Raw genomic sequence first — 18,844 nt, 5'->3', positions numbered from 1 at the left:
ACTACATTGAGACAGTTACTGTGAGAATAGGACACAAACACCAGCTATTGCCTGCATTTGGGAAATTGCTGAATCGCTCAGCAGGCATATCATAATCAGAAAATTACTGCCAAATAATTGTAAAATTTGTAAGATATAAAGTATATACTAAATATAGACACTTCAATATTTTGTTGAAGCTATTGACTGTATAATTAAACATTTTCAAAAGGTGTAATTTATTTAAAATTGTCTCATTTTGGTAAAAATTTTGTGAAGTTTAAAAGCTAAATATTAAACTTAATATGCTATATAAATATATACATATATACATTTAATGATGTAGTTTTTTAAAACATTAGCTTGCTTTTGTTAAAGTGCAAGTGTTACATATGGCTTTGTACATTAAAGTTAAAAGGGGTTTTACATTTTCCATTAAGAAGACTTTATCAGAAATTGAGTTACTTAGTTCATCCTCTTTTGACATACATACTAGTGGGACTGAAAAGAGCTTGCAGTTGAGAGTTTGGATATGCATAATAGAAAACTGTGTGGCCCCAGTAAGTAGCATTAATTTAGAATCTTGATTTTAATAGCTAATGACTACTATCAGCTGTCTAACTTGAGGTGTGTATAGGCCTAACTATGCAAAATATTATTAAAAAACAGTTCCAGGTGCAGTGGTGCACATTTGTAATCATAGTGACTTGGAAGGATAACTAGTTCAAGGCCAGTCTCAGCAACTTAGTAAGACCCTGTCTCAAAATTAAAAGGCTTTCGGATATGGATGGGAGGGTGAGTGGCCCTGGGTTTAATCCCCTGTAGAAAAAAAGGGGGTGGGGTGGAGTGGGGAGGGATTCTGATAGCTCAAGTTCTGGGTATTTTTCTTATTGTTTTCTTTTGTTTGTTTGTGTGGGCGTTTTTTTTTTTTCTATCATTTTTAACTCTACGTAGACTATTTTGTCACTGTCTACCCCAAAGTTCAGCCAGGATTGTGAGCAAATACCTTTCATGTGAACTCCCAACACTTGGCACAAGGACTAATGAGATAGCTAACTGGACAGGAAAGAAAATTCTCTAAAGAAAGGAAATTGGACTAGGAAATACTTAATATGATTTGGTTAGCTATGACTTTTTAAAGATTCCACTGTTGATGAACAAGAGATGTAGCCCAGTGGAAGAGAATTTACCTAGCATGTGTGAGGCCCTAGGTAGGTTAAATCCCCAGCACCACAAAAACAAGATTTCCCTGTTGATTCACTTATTTTTACACATTTATTTTTGTGCTGCTGGGGATTGAACCCAGGGCCTTTAACCCCGAGCTACATCCCAAGCCCCATGAGCTTTGACTTTTTAATAACCATTTTTTCAAATATGTCTCAACTGATTGTAGTTTCTTTTGCCTGATGCTTTTGTATGTTATATCTGATTAAACTTTTGATATGAAATTAAAGGCAAGATACTTCTGGATATTACCACCTGCTGGTCCCCTGGTCTGCCAAGAGCCAATAGTCTATGATGATTTTTCTCCCCAAAAGCATTTGCCTCTTTCAGTATTGCTTAAGCCACATTTTAACCATACTACAACCCCTTTCATATATCTAAAGCCAAGGAATTTCTGGCCAGGCAATGGCTGAAAACTTGATTGATGAGATTATTCTATCTATCTATAGTCTGAAGAAAGTTGCCATGCTCTGAAATTCATGCTAGTGAACTAAATTGTGCTAAGTCTATGGTGGAGAGAGAACACTGTTGTGCTTATATCATAAAAGATATTTGTAAACTTTGGAAGGCTGGGGAATTTCAGGTATATCCTTGCTCCTTTTATTTTGAGGCTGGCCTCAAATTTGTGGTCCTCCTGCCTCAGCCTTCCAAGTCACTAGATTTGTAGACATGTGCTACCTTGCCTGGCTAAATGTGTAAAACAGAAATATCAAAAACAAGAAAATGTTCAGAGTGAAACTTATGCTGAATAGTTAGGACCTTCCCATTTTAGTATATAATGTTTTATGGATTTTTTTTTCTGATTAATGAATTTACAAGTATTTAAATCTGTTTCTTTTCTAATGTAGGAATTTAAACACATAAGAAATCAGTATGTTACTTCCATTTTGTGGGTATGGGTTTAAATATGAGATAAGAAAGACTGGTAAACTTAAGAAGAAAAGTGCTCTCATACCTTTATTTTACTCTATATGCATATATCGAATATATAGAGATAGATAGATTCAGTATGTTTTGTTCTAGATTCCGACCTATCAAAAATATTCTGCAGACCTGATTAGATAAGCACTTTCATCCTTGAGGAAAAAAAAAAAGAGAAAGTGGTTTAGTTAACATTCAATACACTGTGCATTATGAATTAAGGTGTAGCACATTGACCAAGATACAAAGCTTATACCATTCTCATGTTACCAAGAGTCAGACGTGGAAGCTTCCTAATTGCAAAATTATTACAACCTTGGTTCCTTAATAGGTTTACCTAGGAAATTATACCTTAAAGTCACATGGTAAGTGTGAAAGCTGATTAATAAAGTTCTTATATTCCCACAGTAACCTATTTTGTATTTATTTATTGGTACTAGGGGTTGAACCCAGAGGTACTTTACCACTGAGCTATATCTCCAATTCTTTATTAGTTTTTGTACATGTTGTCGGTCCTTTATTTTATTCATATTTATATACAGTGCTAAGAACCAAACCCAGGGCCTCTCTAAATTGCTAAGATTGGACTTGAACTTCTGAGCCTCCTGCCTTACCCTCCAGAGCAGCTGGGATTACAGGCATGCACTTCCACACCCAGGTACCTGGTTTTTTTGTTTTGTTTTGGTACCAGAGATTGAACTCAGGGGTACTCTACTGAGCCACATCCCCAGCCCTATTTTATATTTTATTTAGAGACAGAGTATTACCAAGTCTCACTTTTGCTGAGGCTGGCTTTGAAATTGCAATTCTTCTGTCTCAACCTTCCAAGCCACTGGGATAACAGGTGTGCACCTTAAAAATGAAAAACGTTGGCAGGCTACATCCAGGTCACACTAGCTGTATAGGAAGTTGAGTTCCCTTTTGTTAATAGGGTGGTTTTCAAAGCAGACTCAGCTTATACATAAGCTCAGTAGGCTGGGAATATAGATCAGTGGTACAGTACTTGCTTACTATGCATAAGACCCTGGGTTCAATCCCCAGCACCATCTAAATCAAAAGTAAACTCAGTGTAAATGATCCATCCAGATTCAGTCAGGATTGGAGGATTGCCCTTTTGTGGTTTTTGTCTTTGAAAATACCTCAGCCCTGTAGCCAATGAAGGGATGTCAAGGATGTGCTATATATGGGGATCAGAGCTGTAATACATTGAGAGGAGATAGATTCTAAGGACAAGTGAGGAGTTAAATGCTGTTTCCCATCTCTCTAGTCTTTGACCCTAAATTTGGCAGGTATGAATGATGTGAACAGCGGGAGGGGGGGATGTCAACAAATACAAATGAGAAGTACAAGCCAGATAGAACTGACTTCTTTCCCAAGGAGAGCTGTGTGATCTTCTCTGCCATCACAGAGGATGGTGACTCCCTCTCAGGTCTGTCACACTGTTGCAGAAGAGGGAAGAAAAGGAACAGTTCCTAAAAATCACTGCACCATCTGAAGTTCACAGTGAAAACCACAAAACTTATAAGGAATAAAGCTTTAGGGCATAACACTCATAAAACTTAAACAATGACACAATATAAAAGAGAAAAAAAAAACTAGGATTACACTTTTGGTGATATTAGGGGTTAAATCCAGGCCATGAAGCATACTAAGGAAGCTCTCTTCCGTTAAGCTACACTCACAGTCCTATAATATTTTAGTTTTCACCACTATAAGAGGAAGGCACTACAAGAACAATTTTAGAGAAAAAGTTTATTTGGAGCTCAAGAGTTTCAGAGGTCTCAGTCCATAGATGGCCATCTCCAATGCTCTGGGCCCAGTTGAGACAGAACATTTGACAGGAATGAAGCTTTCCAGCCACACCCTACCTGCCCACAGTTAACCATATCAGCAAATTAATGCACTAGTTATGTGTAAGCTCTCATAAACCCAGTCATTTCACCTCTCACATGTGAGCTTTTTAGGGAACAACTTCCATCTAAGTCACAATGTGCATCGAATGTTTAAAAATTATAAATACTACAAATACAGGCTTTCTACCATGAAGACCTAAAGTTTGCTTATGGAAGTAGTAAGGATTGATTTGAGTCATGAAGTAACTAGTAGGAGGACGGTTATGTGAGATTAAAGGGAAAGGTAATAGCAGACATAATTGGGTACAGATCACTACTACCACCATAACTAGGAAATAGTTGTGTGCATTCGTTTCAGTTTTTCTTGCAGGAGAAATTGCCAAGTAAACAACTCACATTCTGCTAAAGTTGTCCCCTTATATATTAATCGTATTGAAACCAATTTTGCATGTTCAAACTAAACCATGGCCTGACTTTACAAAAGGATATTCTTTGAATCAAAGCTTTCTAAGCCAATGAAGCCATAGGATCTCAAACATTAGAAATTTTGAAAATCTATTTAGTGGTCATCATATAATATAATCTATCATTTTCATGTTACCTCCCCTGAGATATGAGTAGCCATTCAACCTATTTAGATTAAGTCAAATGCCAGTGTCACATATCTTCTAAGTATTATACAAGCTGCAAAATATTTGCTACTTTCACATATTCAGAGTTAGGGATGACTTTGTTAGAAGTATTCCATTCACATCTCTCAAACTTAAGTAGTTAAATTTTTCAGAGTCAATCTAGTGTGTTCCAGTATTTGAACATATATTCCACAGTGCTCAGTGGGCCAGGAGCCAGTATTGTCAACTAAACTTTAGGGAGGGGTTTGATTCAAAGGAAGAGGGCTAAGGGTGTGACTCAATGTAGAGTGCTTGCCTAACGTGTGATGCCCTAGATTCAATCACTAGTACCAATAAAGATTCTCATTTTTAAATGTATCCTTGGTTCCTTCACCCTTAATCCTATCATACCTGTAATGCCCCATCCTTTTTAATTCTATTCCTGATTTAGTACTTATGTTAGAGAAGCAGGCTAAGAACTGCAAAAATTTACCCAACCCTCACTCCAATTCATATGACTACTGAAAAATCCTAATGAACAAGATTATTCCAAATATTTCTTGATTCTCCAGACCCAGTGCCTAACTATGCCCCCCTCACTTTTAGAAAAATGGAAGGATAATCCACTTAAGACTCCTTTACTTTTTTTGAGAGGGAGAGGGGGATACTGGTTGATTTTACCACTGAGCCACATCCCAAGATCTTTTTAATTTTTGCTCAGAGCCTCACTAAATTGTTGAGGCTGACTTTGAATTTGTAATCCTCCTGCCATGGCCTCAAGTAGTTGCTGGGATTATAGATATGTGCCACCATGCCCAAGGTCCCCATTTAATTTTTTTTTTAAAGGATACCACTAAATTGTTGATGCTGGTCTTGAATGGGACCCTATACCTCAGGCTCTGAATTCACTGGGATTACAGGCCTGTGCCACTGAACCTGGCACTGGTCAGCCTTGAGTAAACCCTAGCAGCAAAACATGTAAAGTATGAGCAGACAGAAAATAAGTGGGAAAGCCTCTCATCCCTGAGCTAAGTTGGCCCAGTTTTGAAAGATATTTTATCTTTTAAGTCAGATTTCTGTATCTATTCTAGACAAAGCAAATTAATTAAGATATAAATCAGATCCTTTTCTTCCACAGCCAATCTAGCAATGACCAGAAAAGAACCAGTTTCTCACTCTCCACCAGATTGCACTGTTGGTCAATAATGGCTTTTATAAAAGGAGGCACACTTCCCACTTTAAGGTGAAAATACCCTTAAAAAAAAAAGCCAGGCGCAGCAGCTTGTAAGACTGAGAATCACAAGTTCAAAGCCAGCCTCAGCAACCTAGTGAAACCCTATCTCTAAATAAAATACAAAATAGGGCTGAGACTGCGGTTCAGTGGTTGAGTGTCCCTGAATCAGAAGCACAAAGATTCCAAGTTCAAAGCCAATCTGGGTCATTCAGGAAACCCTGTCTCAAAAGGGCTGTGGATGTCCCTTGGTGGTAATAAGCTTGCATACCATGCATGAGGCCCTGTGTTCAATACCTTCTACCAAAAACCAAACAAATACAACAGTGGTGCAATACTGTACTCCTAGTGACTCCAGGCGGCTCAGCCTATGGGCTGAGACAGTAGGATCCTGAGTTCAAAGTCAGCCTCAGCAAATTAGTGAGGCCAAAGAAACTTTGGGATAACCTCTCTCTAATAAAATATACAAAGATGCTTGGAATGTGACTTAATGATTAAGTGCCCCTGAGTTCAATCCCCAGTACCAAAAAAAAAAAAAAAGACAAGGCATTTAAGTTAAACACACATTCAAGTTTATCCAGTTGACCTGTGAATAAGGAAAACAACTCAGTGAGACCCTGTATCTAAATTCAAAAAAAAAAATACAAAATAGGCCTGGGGATGTGGCTCAGTGGTGGAGTGCCCCCAATTTCAATCCCAAGTACAAAAAAAAGATGTATGTATGTATATTCACACATATACACATAGAATATGTACATATGTAAATAATATATTTGTATGTGAGACACAAAAGTACCCATTGTAAAAAGCAATAAGTTCCAGTATTTTAATATCTTGAACTCACTTGAAGAAATATGTGCATTTCAATAATCCTGATAAAACACTAGAGAAGAAAACAATTTTTGAAAAAATAATATTTTTTTTTTTGGTACCCAGGATTGAACTCAGAGCACTCAAACACTGAGCCCCATCATCAGCCCTATTGTTACATCTTATTTGGAGACTGGGTCTCACTGAGTTGTTTAGCACCTCACCATTGCTGAGGCTGGCTTTGACTTAAATATTCTCCTTTCTCAGCCTCCCAAGCCACTGTGATTACAGGCATGTGCCACTGCGCCCGGCAAGAAACTGATTATTTTGCAAATAACTTCCTCCTATTATGTTTCTTTTAAACAAGATTTCCAGGTTGTATGGATTACCATGACAATATGATCTAGATAAAAGTATTACTCCATACTATTGAGTTTTTCAAAGAAATGTTTTCTGAAAAGATGAAAATGAGAACTCGGGATCAGGCGTTAACACCCAGTTACTTCAACAGGTAAATTCAGGAGGACTGCCAAGCTTGATACAAGCTTGTAATTCCAGTAGATCAGGAGGCAGAGGCAGGAGGATCAAGTTCCCAGGCCAGGCTCAGCAACTTAGCCAAGAGTCTAGTTTTAAAAGGGGTGGGGATGTGGCTCAGTGGTTCAACACCCAGGTTCAATCCCTGGTACCCCCAAAAAGGAACAGTACAGTGAGAGACCACCACTAAGAAGAGACAAGACCCACCTTACTCATACAGAACAAATTATTTAGGGAAAGCAAGCTATTCTAAATCCCTTTAAGTGCCTCATACTAAACAGAAAAGATATAAGAACACATAGTAATCCTAGCCAGGAAATGTCCAGAGACTACAATGTAATAAAGAAAATAAGCATTATTTAAATCTACTCTGGAAGGTATTCTACTGCAAAGGAACCATCGCAGTCCTAGTCAAAACACACATAAACCAGGTGCAGTGGCAGGCGCCTGCAATCCCAACAACTCAGGAAGCTGAGAGTTGCTTCAGGTCAGCCTGGGCAATTTGGCAAGAACCTGTCAAAGGGAAAAAACAATTATAAGGCTAGGTTTACAAAATCTGGGATGTTATAACACTGAGATGAACAAATTAAGTAGTATAACTTTTAAGATGGTTTCATCTGCAACACAATAAGACAGGAAAAATATGACTTCTGCATGATCTCTTCACCCTTCCTACTTAGGCTAGTTTCCTCACAGAGAATAGGAGCATAACCCTACCTACTGAGCCCAATGAAGTCCTCACTCCCTCAGGAAGCAGTATGTGCCTCAGTCCCACAATTCCACACAGAAGTCCATGCTTTAACATACCTAGTGATCTGCAAAGAAATGTTTTGTTTACATCCTCTTCTTCTCCAACCCCTTCTCCTAGAAAAAAGCACTCACTCACTGTGCTCCACTGGGTAAAGGTGCTACAAGAATGGCTGCAAGCTGCTTAGAGCAGCCCTGGACACTTTCCAGGTGAGTTCCACCAAAGAAAGGCTTGGAACATTTAGCTCTTGGGGATTTTTACTTGATTTTGCCCAAAATTTTCTCAGGAAATTCTACACTCTCCTTCAACACCTTTAAAGGGTAAAGGGACTGCAAAACAGTGGAAAATCTTTTAACACACTAAAATAATAATTTGATAGCATCTGCTTAAATTCCTATTTAAAGTTTACAATATCCAGATGCCACACAGTTTGCTTTTCAACCACCAACCAGTCAACAAAGGTATAAAACACAATTACTTTATTGATTTCTTACAATCAAATACTGGAAACTAGCATTACTTCCACTTATGCATCATTAAAAAAAAAAAGAATCATTCCTTAGTATTTTTAAGTGATGCATTATATAACAAAGTTAGAACTTAAAATGCACCCTGATTAATTATGTAAACTGCTAATTTTTTTTAAAAAAAGCATAACTAATAATTTGGTTCTTTTCTTCATAAAATGGAAATTTAAATATTTCTCCTGATAGTCTTGAGGTCAGCATTATGTTATTAGTGCAAAATGTGGGTTTGTAGTTTCATCTAAAAAAGTGTGTATCCTATACACCTTACTTAAACAAACAAAATGTGCATAACAAAATTCATACAGTCAATGCATGATAGAAAGCATGTTTCAAATATATGGCAGGCTCTCAGGCCACCATATTATTTAGGTTTTACATTATCATTTATGGCATTATAGATTAATTATACATAATACACTTTTATACATTTTAACTCTGAAGAAAATTAATTGGTGCTTGAGAAAATTATTCTAGGTAGCCATTTGTTTTGCATCAGGAGAAAGTGAATCTCCAAGAGTTTACTGTCTGCCAGGTGGGAACCATTAACTCTAGTGAGTAGATCAGCTACTCAATATATTTCACAGTGACTGATTCTCACATCCTGGCAATGCTGCTCCTGCCAATCAGCCAGATGGTAAATCACATCTGGAATTACTTGTATGTGTTTTTCCCTTTTTTATTTTTTTCTTCTTTTCTGGATTAACTGTGTTGCTGTATTTCTTCTGATCTCTCCAAAAGTATTCCATTTCAATTATTCATAATTCCTTTCAGAAAATCCTCAGACAGCTCCATAAGTGGAAGTTGTGGAGATAAAAAATCCAAGGAAGGAAGATTGGGTATTGGAATATCCTTGGCTTTCCCAGTATTTGCTGCAGCAGTGTCTGAATGTAGTGGCAAGCTCCATAATGCTGACTTTTCTATAAAATCAGTATCCACATTCAGCTCCTTATCTACTGGAACTTTTACAAGTCTTGCTTTTTCAGCTTTTAGTGCTTTATTTTCTTTCCTTAATCTTTCATTCTCAGCCACAAGGCACTCCACATGCCTTTTCAAATCTGCAATTTTGGTTGCCTGGTTCTCAATAATTGTTTTATCATCCTTCGGGGCTTTGCTTCCAATACATGGCTGTGTTGGCTCACTCTTTTGCTGAAGTAAACATAATAGTGTTTCTGAATTCCTGTCAAAGACTCCATGAATTTCAGAAAGGTGTTTCTCTGTACAAGGGCTGTAGTTCGGGGAAAGAAGGGGACTCTGACCCTCTGCATCCTCAGCAGAGGGTTTGTGAGATGCCTGAAGTTGGGTAGCTACATCCTTGTCTGTGTTCTGAGCTTTTGATCGTTCTTCACACTTTGTCCTTTTCCACTTCTCCTGAATGAGGAGGGACTGTTTCATGTGGCTATCCCTTTTCAATTCCAGTGATAAATGAGCCTATTTCACAAAAGGAAAATTACAATTTGCAGAATTTAATATTGGAAGTCTTTTTTACTGTTAATATATGCTATTCCAAGAGCCTTTCTGACTTAACACTTAAAATTTTTATACTGTTTGCAATTTAGTAAAGATTCAATAATAATACCAAAATAACATAAATTAGAGAATTTTGTATTTTTTTACTTAAGTGAAAGCACCTTTAATTAAGTTAAAATCCTAATCTCAATAATTCAGACTTTTTCTGACTGTGCCTTACACTTCCTCCATCTGCAATGCCATGCCATTTGTAATCATCTTAGAATTGGAGAAATCCTTTCTCTTTAGAACTCCATTCTATAGTAACCAAAATGAAAAGTCTTCCTGTTAACAGAGATTTAGAAAGCTCAATGCAGGCAGATACTAATAGCAGGTTCTATAGTATCAAAGACACAAAGTTAAATATCCTATGATTCAGTGTTAAGACGTAAGTGGGTTTTCCCTGCCACTGATATCCCTCTCAGAAATTATCTTCTTATTTCAATTAGACATATATGTACTAAGTACTTTCTAGGTACCTGACATTTCACAATCAAGAAATCAGAAGCCAGGTTTGGTGGCACATGTTTATAACCCCTGCTACTTAGGAGGCTAAGGCAGGAGAATCACAAATTTAAGACTAGCCTGGGGAACTTACCAAGACCCTGTCTCAAAATTTAAAATAGGGTTGGTGATGTAGCTCAATGGTAGAGCACCTGTCTAGCATGTATAATGCCCTGAATTCAACTCAGACCACTGTTAAAAAAAAAAGGTATTTAGATAAAGGTATTTTTTAAACCTCAACAAGCCTTCCTCTAGCATAAAAAATAAAGTCACTGGTGACACATATTTTGAAGTTAAGAACTTTTTAACATAAGGCAGGGGGCATAGTGGTACAAAAAGCCTGTAATTTCAACCATTTGGGAGGCTTAGGAAGATCAAAAGTTTAAAGCAAACTTGGGAAACTTAACTAGACCCTGGTCACAAAATAAAAATAAATAAAAAGGCTGGAAGGATGTGGTCCACAGGTAGAGCATCCCCTAGGTTCAATCACCAGTACAGGGAGGAAGGAAGTCAAAAATAAAGAAAAAAAATTGTCTAAGAATTCAAGAACAAACAAATGGGAGACTTCATATTTAAAAACTCTTCAATAAGCAGATTTATCCAATTGGATCCAGGCATGGTGGTGCACACCTGCAATCCCAGCAGCTCAGGAGCCTGAGGCAGGAGGATCACAGTTTCAAAGCGAGCCACAGCAACTTAGGGAGGCCACAACAACTTAGCAAGACCTGGTCTCTAAATAAAAAAATAAAAAGAGCTGGGGATATGGCTTAGTGGTTAAGCGCCTCTGGGTTCAATACCAGGCACTAAAACAAACAGCCCAACAATGGTCAAATATGAGCTACTAACAGGATGCAAGTTTCGGCATGTCTAAAAGAACAGGAATGAGGTTGGGGGAGAAGGTTGTTTCTGTATGCCATTATATCAACAGTTCACTTAGTTTTCACATTTTACACATTTCTAATATAGCACTTAAAGACCTACATTTGATGCCCCACCATCAAACAAAAACAGAAACCCTGCAGATTTTACAATCAAAGAACTTAAAAAGGGGTAAAATGCTTTTTTTTTTACACATAATTCAAGTCTCCATTAAAAAATATTTTAAAATTTTTTCTGTAAACCTTAAGAACACGTCTTACCTGCTCAGACTTGGTCAGCTTCATAGCATCAGAAAGATATGCTGGCCAAAAAAAGAGGAACATTAATATATGAATATCATTCTATAATTACCAGGTAAAAGAAGTTTTAATACTTCTCATACAGGAAAAAAATGATCTTACAAGCAGTAATGCTATGATTAGGTTTTGGAGGGATTTTTTTGTTTCAATACTGGTGAATGATCCCAGTGACTAAACAAGGGTTAGAGCTCTTCCACTGAGCTACATCCATAGCCCTTTATACTTTGAGATAGAGTCTTGCTAAATTTCTGTGATTGGCCTGGAACTTGTGATCCCCCTGCCTCAGCTTCCCCAGTCTCTGGGATTACAGGCATTTGATACCTTAACTGGCAGGTTCTATGCTTTAAAATCCCTATGGAAGGGCTGGGGATGTGGCTGAGTGGTAGAGTACTTGCCTAGCATGTGGAGACCTACATTTGATCCCCACCATCAAACAAAAACAGAAACCTTACAGATTTTACAATTAAAGAACTGAAGATGATTTCATTTGAAAAATAATGTTTAGGAAGGATTAAAAAGTAATAAGAACCAGGCAGGTATAGTAGTGTATACCTGTAATCCCAGCAACTCAGAAGGCTGAGGCAGGAGGATTGGAAGTCTGAGGCAAGCCTGGACAACTTAGACTTTGTCTCAAAAAATATAAAAATAGCTGGAGATATTGCTCAGTGGTAAAGCACACCTGGCTGGGTTCAATTCCCAGTACTTAAAACAAATTAACAAGAACCTGTTAGGTATTTAGTCCAAAATAACTTCCATTTTGAAAATTAGCACCTGGCAATCAAGCATGACCTTCCTTTTAGGCTCACCCCCAAAGACTCCCTAACTATTAAAACTATAGCAATGGTACCAAATAACAATCACAGTGTTTTTAAACTACTCCCTTTTACCTGACTATATATTTAAAAGACATTTTTTTCCAGTAGGCTGCAGCACCTTACAGAAGGGCAGTCTAATAGATATTCTCTGTCAATAAACCTTTGCTTAAACTAAGATGTATGCCCCATGGATATTTTCCCCAGCTACCCTAAAAAAAACCTTTCAGACCAGGTGCAATGACAAGCACCTATAATCCCAGCAGTTCAGGAAACTGATGCAGAGGATCTGAAGTCCACAGCCAGCTTCATCAACTTAGCAAGCCCCTGTCTCTAATAATAAAAAAGGGCTAGAAATGTTGCTCAGTGGGTAAGTACCCCGAGTTCAATCCCAGGTACCAAAAACAACAATAACCACAACTCTCTGACCTCAGGATCAATCTCTGGGTGACTTAATTAGTTAGGTACATCCTAACTTTCCCTCTTTTAGTAGATTGCTAGGAGTCTGCTATGGTTTGAAGGTTTGTTCCCCAGCTATTGGCACCATGGGAAGGTATTGGAATGTGTAAAAGGTAGGGCTTAGTTAAAGAAAATTGGGTGACTCAGGGTTTGATGTGAAAGGCATATGTGTCCCCATCCCCTTTCCCTCTCTGCTTTCCATTACCATGAAGTGAGCAGCTTTGCTCTACCACATATTTCACCATGATGTTCTACCTTGCCACAGGCCCCAAAACAACAGGGCTAATAAAAAACATGAACTGAAACAATGAACCCACGAAACCTTTCTTCCTTTCAAGTTGAATCTCTCAGTTATGAAAATCTACAACAAAAATTTGGTAACAAAAAGCAGCAAAGTCTTTGCTATCACTATACCTGATAGTGTCTGAGAAATCTTTTAAATTGAGACAGAGGAGGTGTCATGGCTTAGAGATGTTGACTACAGAAAGCTTGTAATGTTGTAAACAGAGCTTAAAGTGCAATTCTTGTGGGAACTCAGAAGACCAGAATGCTGATAAGAATGTGTAAACTAAAGGCCAAGCTCATGAGGTTTCAAACAGAAATAAGGACCCTATTGAGAACTGGACTAGAAGCCATTCATGTTACATTCTGGAAAAGAACTATTCATTTTATGTATGCCAAGATTCTGTGAGGCTGAATTTGAAAGAGATGGACTAATTAACTTGGTGGAGGAAATTTTAAGGCAGTGGTCTGTGTTTAGCTTTCAATTAATATACCATTGAGAATGGGAATAAAAAAAGTGAAAATAGAGATTTGAAACACTTTAGTTTAGACAGAAAAGTAGAACTTTTAAAGTTGTGGCCACGTAAGGTACCACTGCTAAAGAGATCAATGCCATTAAAAAGAAGCTAAACACTTTGCACCTCAGGAATCAGCAAGACCCATCATAGAGTCAAAGATTTCTATTTGATAAGAGAGCCCAGAGGAGCCCTACTACCACAGATCCAGGGAATTGTTTTCCTTGTGTTCACTTTTCAAATGAATCAGAGTCTGCCATAGCTGTTGTTGAAGCAGGCCATTTACTGCTCCAGCTGGTAGCAGACTTTGTCATCCATACAATGGTGCTTTTGCAAACATGAAGAATACAGGAGTTATTACATGGGGTCCTGGGGGATCCCATCAAGACTTCAATCAGCATAGGGCAGTCAAAGCCTCTTCCAAGTAGCCCCTGAGAAGGCAATGTGTGAAGCTGTGAGAATGAAGCTAAAGAAGCAATGGAGACACCAGTAAGTCAGAGATGCCAGGAATGTAGAATGCCTGCCAAGGGAAGTCAAAGGCAGAGAGTAGAGCCAGCCAAAGTGAGTGGCCACATGCACTACAGTTGGCAAAGACAGAAACAGGACTGCCTAAACCCTTTGGAGTTCACATCATATCACTGTGTCTCAAAAGCAGCACAAGAAGCTACAGAACTCAGTATTTGCCCTGCTGGGTTTCCATCTTGATTTGGTCAAATCCTTTTCATCTTTCTGTGGTCCTATTCCTCACATTTGGAATGGTAATGTCTATCCTATGCCACTGAATGTTACAAGTAAATAACTTGTTAAATATTCCAGTGGCTCACAACCAAGTTTGCCTTGAGTCTCACAGTGGACTTCAGATTAGGACATTTGGGTAATAAAGGAACTGTTAAGACTTCAGAGACTCTTTAAAATAGAATAAATGCATTTTGTTTTATGAGATGGACATAAGCTTCTGAGGGCCAGCAGCAGAATGTTATGGTTTAGAACTTGAATGCCCCCTTGAAGGCTAATGTGTTGATGGTTTGATCCCCAACTGATAGCATTATGGGTAGGGAAGTTACAAACTCTGTGGAAGGGGATGTGTAACAGAAGGAAGTTAGGCCATGGAAGGCATGACCTTGAAGGGGATACTGGCCACATCTCCTTCCTCTCCCTCTGCTTCTCAAGGCCATGAGATGAGCAGTTTTCTTCACTACACTCCCTACCATGAAGTTCTGCCTTCTAACCATTAATTTTTATACAGGGCCTTGTTAATTTACCTAGGGCCTTCCTCAGTTGGTGAGGCTGGATTTGAATTTGCAATCTTACTTAGCCACCCAAGTCACGTGAAAAAAAAAAAAAAAGATGGGTCTGAATGACCATGGACTGAAAACTCTGAAATTGTTAAGAAAAAATTTTCTCCCTCTAAAATCAATGTAGAAGAAGAAAAACTTTTTCTCCTTCTACATTGATTTTCTCAGGAATTTTGACAATGTCAAACACAAAGAACTAATCATAAGTTCTATAAATATTCAAACTCATGGTACATTTTGAGGTTTATAATATCAATCTGTTTTTCATTTTGTACTTCTATGGATTTCTTCATTTACTTATTTTTACTTACATTCTGTATTTCATTTTGTTTCTCTGTGAGACATTTTAAATATGTTTTTGAACAAGATGGGGTATAAATAACATTAATAGTGGATCTATTTCTTATATTTTGTTTACTATAAACTTTTTGGTATGCCTCATTCCTATATTAAGTCTCTTTTTCCCCTTCTGCAGATACAAGACACTGCTTTCTGCCTGATCTTTATTTGTATTTTAATGATTTTCCAATTTCATGCTTAGAAGTGTCTGCTAGGTTCTACCATTCCTAAGAAGCAAATTAATTAGACGATACTTGTCCAAAGAAAACTAGGTGATTATAGTTTTGATCGAGCCTTACATGCCAGATTTACATTTTCCTTCACTTTGTTCTCGTCTTTTTTTTCCTGTATTAATTTTGCATAGCTTGTGTATTTTTCTTCATTAACATTTAAATCTGTTGAGATGTTCTATCTGCTCTTCAACTGTTCAGATACATTGTGGATGAATTTTCTTAGTTATTACCATCTACCTGCATAAATTTTTTCTCTTTGTCTGAACTACACTTTGATTTATCCACTCCTTTTTTTTTTGGTACCAGGTATTAAACCAAAGGGCACTTAACTACTGAATCACATCCCCAGCTCTTATTTTTATTTTATTTAGAGAAAAGGCCTTGCTGAGTTGTTTAGGGCCTCACTTTTGCTGAAGCTGACTTTGAACTCACAATCCTCCTATCTCAGCCTCATGAGCTGCTGGAATTACAGCAGTATGCCACAGCATTAGCTGTTTTATCTACTTTCTTATCAAATAGAATAGCTTTTGCAAAACTCAAGAAATGCCTCCCTTTGTAGCGCCTAAAAACAGTATAATGCAGCAGTGCATACCTATAATTCCACCAGCTAGGGAGGCTGAGGCAGGAGAATCAGGAGTTCAAAGTTAGCCTCAGCATTTTAGTATAAGGCCCTAAGAAACTCTGTGAAACCCTGTTTCAATTTAAACAATGGCTAAGGATGTAACCAAGTGATGAAGTGCCCCTAGGTTAAATCCTAAGTAATAAATAAATAAATAAATAAATAAATAAATAAATAAATAAATCTCATAACTGGGAATTGGGACAGGGGCCACATGGGGTATAAGATATTGAAATCTGAGGCACTTAACCATTGAGCCACATCCGCAGCATTTTAATTTTTAATTTTGATACAGGGCCTTGCTAATTTACCTAGGGCCTTCCTAAGTTGCTGAGGCTGGATTTGAATTTGCAATCCTTGGCTCAGCCACCCAAATCACTGGGAATACAAGCATGTGCCACATACCTGTTTTCTATTTGAAATTTTTAAAGGTTATTTTAGAAGGATAAAAAAAAAAACTCAATCTGATTGCATGGTCATAGATTTCCTCCACAAATTCAAAACAGGAACAAATGCTCACCAAGAGAAATTTGGTAAAAGAATAGGCATCTTAGGAAAAAAGAAAACTAACAATTGTGATTAAACTGCTTCCTCCAAATAGGAAACAAGGCAAATATTTAAAGTAGATATTAAGAAATGATGGGGACAGGAACTAAGAAAATCTGAAGAACCTACTACTTCTTCCAGCACGGCATGGTAGTGCATGCCTATAATCCCAGAGACTCGGGAGGCTGAGACAGGAGGCTCACAAGTTCAAAGCCAGTCCCAGCAACTTAGTGAGGCCCTAAGCAACTCAGGGAGACTCTAGCTCAAAATATAAAAAAGGATGGGGATGTGGCTCAGTGGTTCATAGGCAACTTCAATCCCAGGTATCAAAATAAACAAAAAAAACCTATTGTGAATAAGTCAATTTAGAATACAATGAGCTCATTCCAACACATCAATTTTGCAACTCTAATTCATGGCTATTTTTTAAAATATTTTTTTTTAATTTTAGGTGGACACAATACCTTTATTTTACTTATTTATTTTAATGTGGTGCCAAGGATCAAACCCAGTGCCGCACACATGCCAGGAGTGTGCTACCACCGGGCCATAAAACCAAGTCTAAACTCCAAATCAGCCCAGTTGGATTTACTAATCACATTAAGTTCTATCTTCATGATTTAAAACTAATGATTTAATAAGCTATCATCTTTTCTAACCTAAGAATGTCACAGAATTTAGACCAGGTCAGGGTGATATTTGAAGCCCTACAGCAGTTTCAATTATTCAAATATCAGATTAAGAGGAATGCAAGATTTTCCCTTTATTTATTCAGTTAGCTGGAATCTTTGGTTTTGTTTTTGTTATTTTGGTACTGGGAAGTGAACCCAGAAGCATCTCAACCACTGAGCTACATCTCCAGTGCTTTCTTTTTTTAAAAGAGAGAGAGAGAAAGAGAGAGAATTTTAATATTTTATTTTTTAGTTATTGGCGGACACAACATCTTTGTTTGTATGTGGTGCTGAGGATCGAACCTGGGCCACATGCATGCCAGGTGAGCGCGCTACCGCTGAGCCACATCTCCAGCCCCCCAGTGCTTTCTAAATGTTTATTTTGAGACAGGGTTGAAGTTGCTTAGGGCCTTGCCATGTTGCTCAGGCTGGCCAGGAACTTGCAACCATCCTCCCTCAGTCTACCAAATTGCTGGCATTATGGATGTGTGTTTATGGAACTCATATGTAACATGACTTAAATAGTTAAACAATATGTTGCTTTTGTAATGACTAAAATTTAATAATTCAATGGATAACAAAATATTGTTTAGGAAAGACTTAACAATACTGAATTCATAAGAGTTAATATTGTACAAAACCCCCCATAAAACTCACCATAAAATATACAGATTTATGTGGTACCTGCCATGTGCCCATCTTGCAGCACAAATGTCAAGTATTTGAAATTCAGACTTCTTCAAACAATATTTACTATGAATTGGCAAACTTCTTGCAATTGGCTCATAAGTCTTTAGGAACACAGCTGTGTATAAGAACTATATACCAAGGTGCCATTTATGCCATCTTCATGTTTCAGACAGAAGACTGGTTTAGGAGAAGCTGGGAAATCCATCATATTTGAAAAATACTCTTAAGCTAATTTTCTGGATGATCAGCAGAATGATCTAACATGCATATGCAGGACAACAAACACTACTGTTGTGATTTCCATTCTAAATAAAGTGGTCAGAGATACTGGGAAAAACAAATTGCTCTTCATTTTTACAATCAATATTTCTTAAAAAGACAACTTACCCGCAGCCTTCTTGTGACAAGAAATAGCCTCTTCATATTTACCTGCAGCTAATAAATGGTCTGCTCGTCTGCTCTGCTGATAAGCCTAGAAGACAAACATCTATACATTACTATTAAGTACAAGACATGACTTTAGAAAACAACAATAGAGGTTGAGTTGGAATACCTACTTACTGTAAGGCTTTGGGTTCTATCACTAGCAACTGCCCCCCAAACAAACCAACCTTCTAACAAGATAAATGATACTATTTGTTGTCACACCTCAAATCATCATTACAGCTGTATCTATATCAGGATCTATGAAAAGAGTCGATAGAACCTAAAACTACTGCACCTAAATAAACCCTCTTTCAGTTAACATGAAGCTCTT

The 18,844-nt window shown here is 37.6% G+C and overlaps 1 protein-coding gene and 1 pseudogene across 1 annotated transcript in view; both read right to left on the bottom strand.

Moving 5' to 3' along the window:
* The window catches only part of LOC144371430 (uncharacterized), a 306,284-nt gene that overhangs the window by 94,977 nt on the left and 192,463 nt on the right, over positions 1-18,844 (bottom strand). The gene's annotated exons all lie outside the window — the stretch shown is intronic.
* LOC144371464 (nuclear receptor-binding factor 2 pseudogene) lies at positions 8,530-9,859 on the bottom strand (annotated as a pseudogene).

This window comes from Ictidomys tridecemlineatus, chromosome 16, assembly GCF_052094955.1.
Source record: "Ictidomys tridecemlineatus isolate mIctTri1 chromosome 16, mIctTri1.hap1, whole genome shotgun sequence".
Lineage (NCBI taxonomy): Eukaryota > Metazoa > Chordata > Mammalia > Rodentia > Sciuridae > Ictidomys > Ictidomys tridecemlineatus.
The sequence above is the reverse complement of the archived record's forward strand: the minus strand, read 5'-3'. Positions and strand labels throughout refer to the sequence as shown.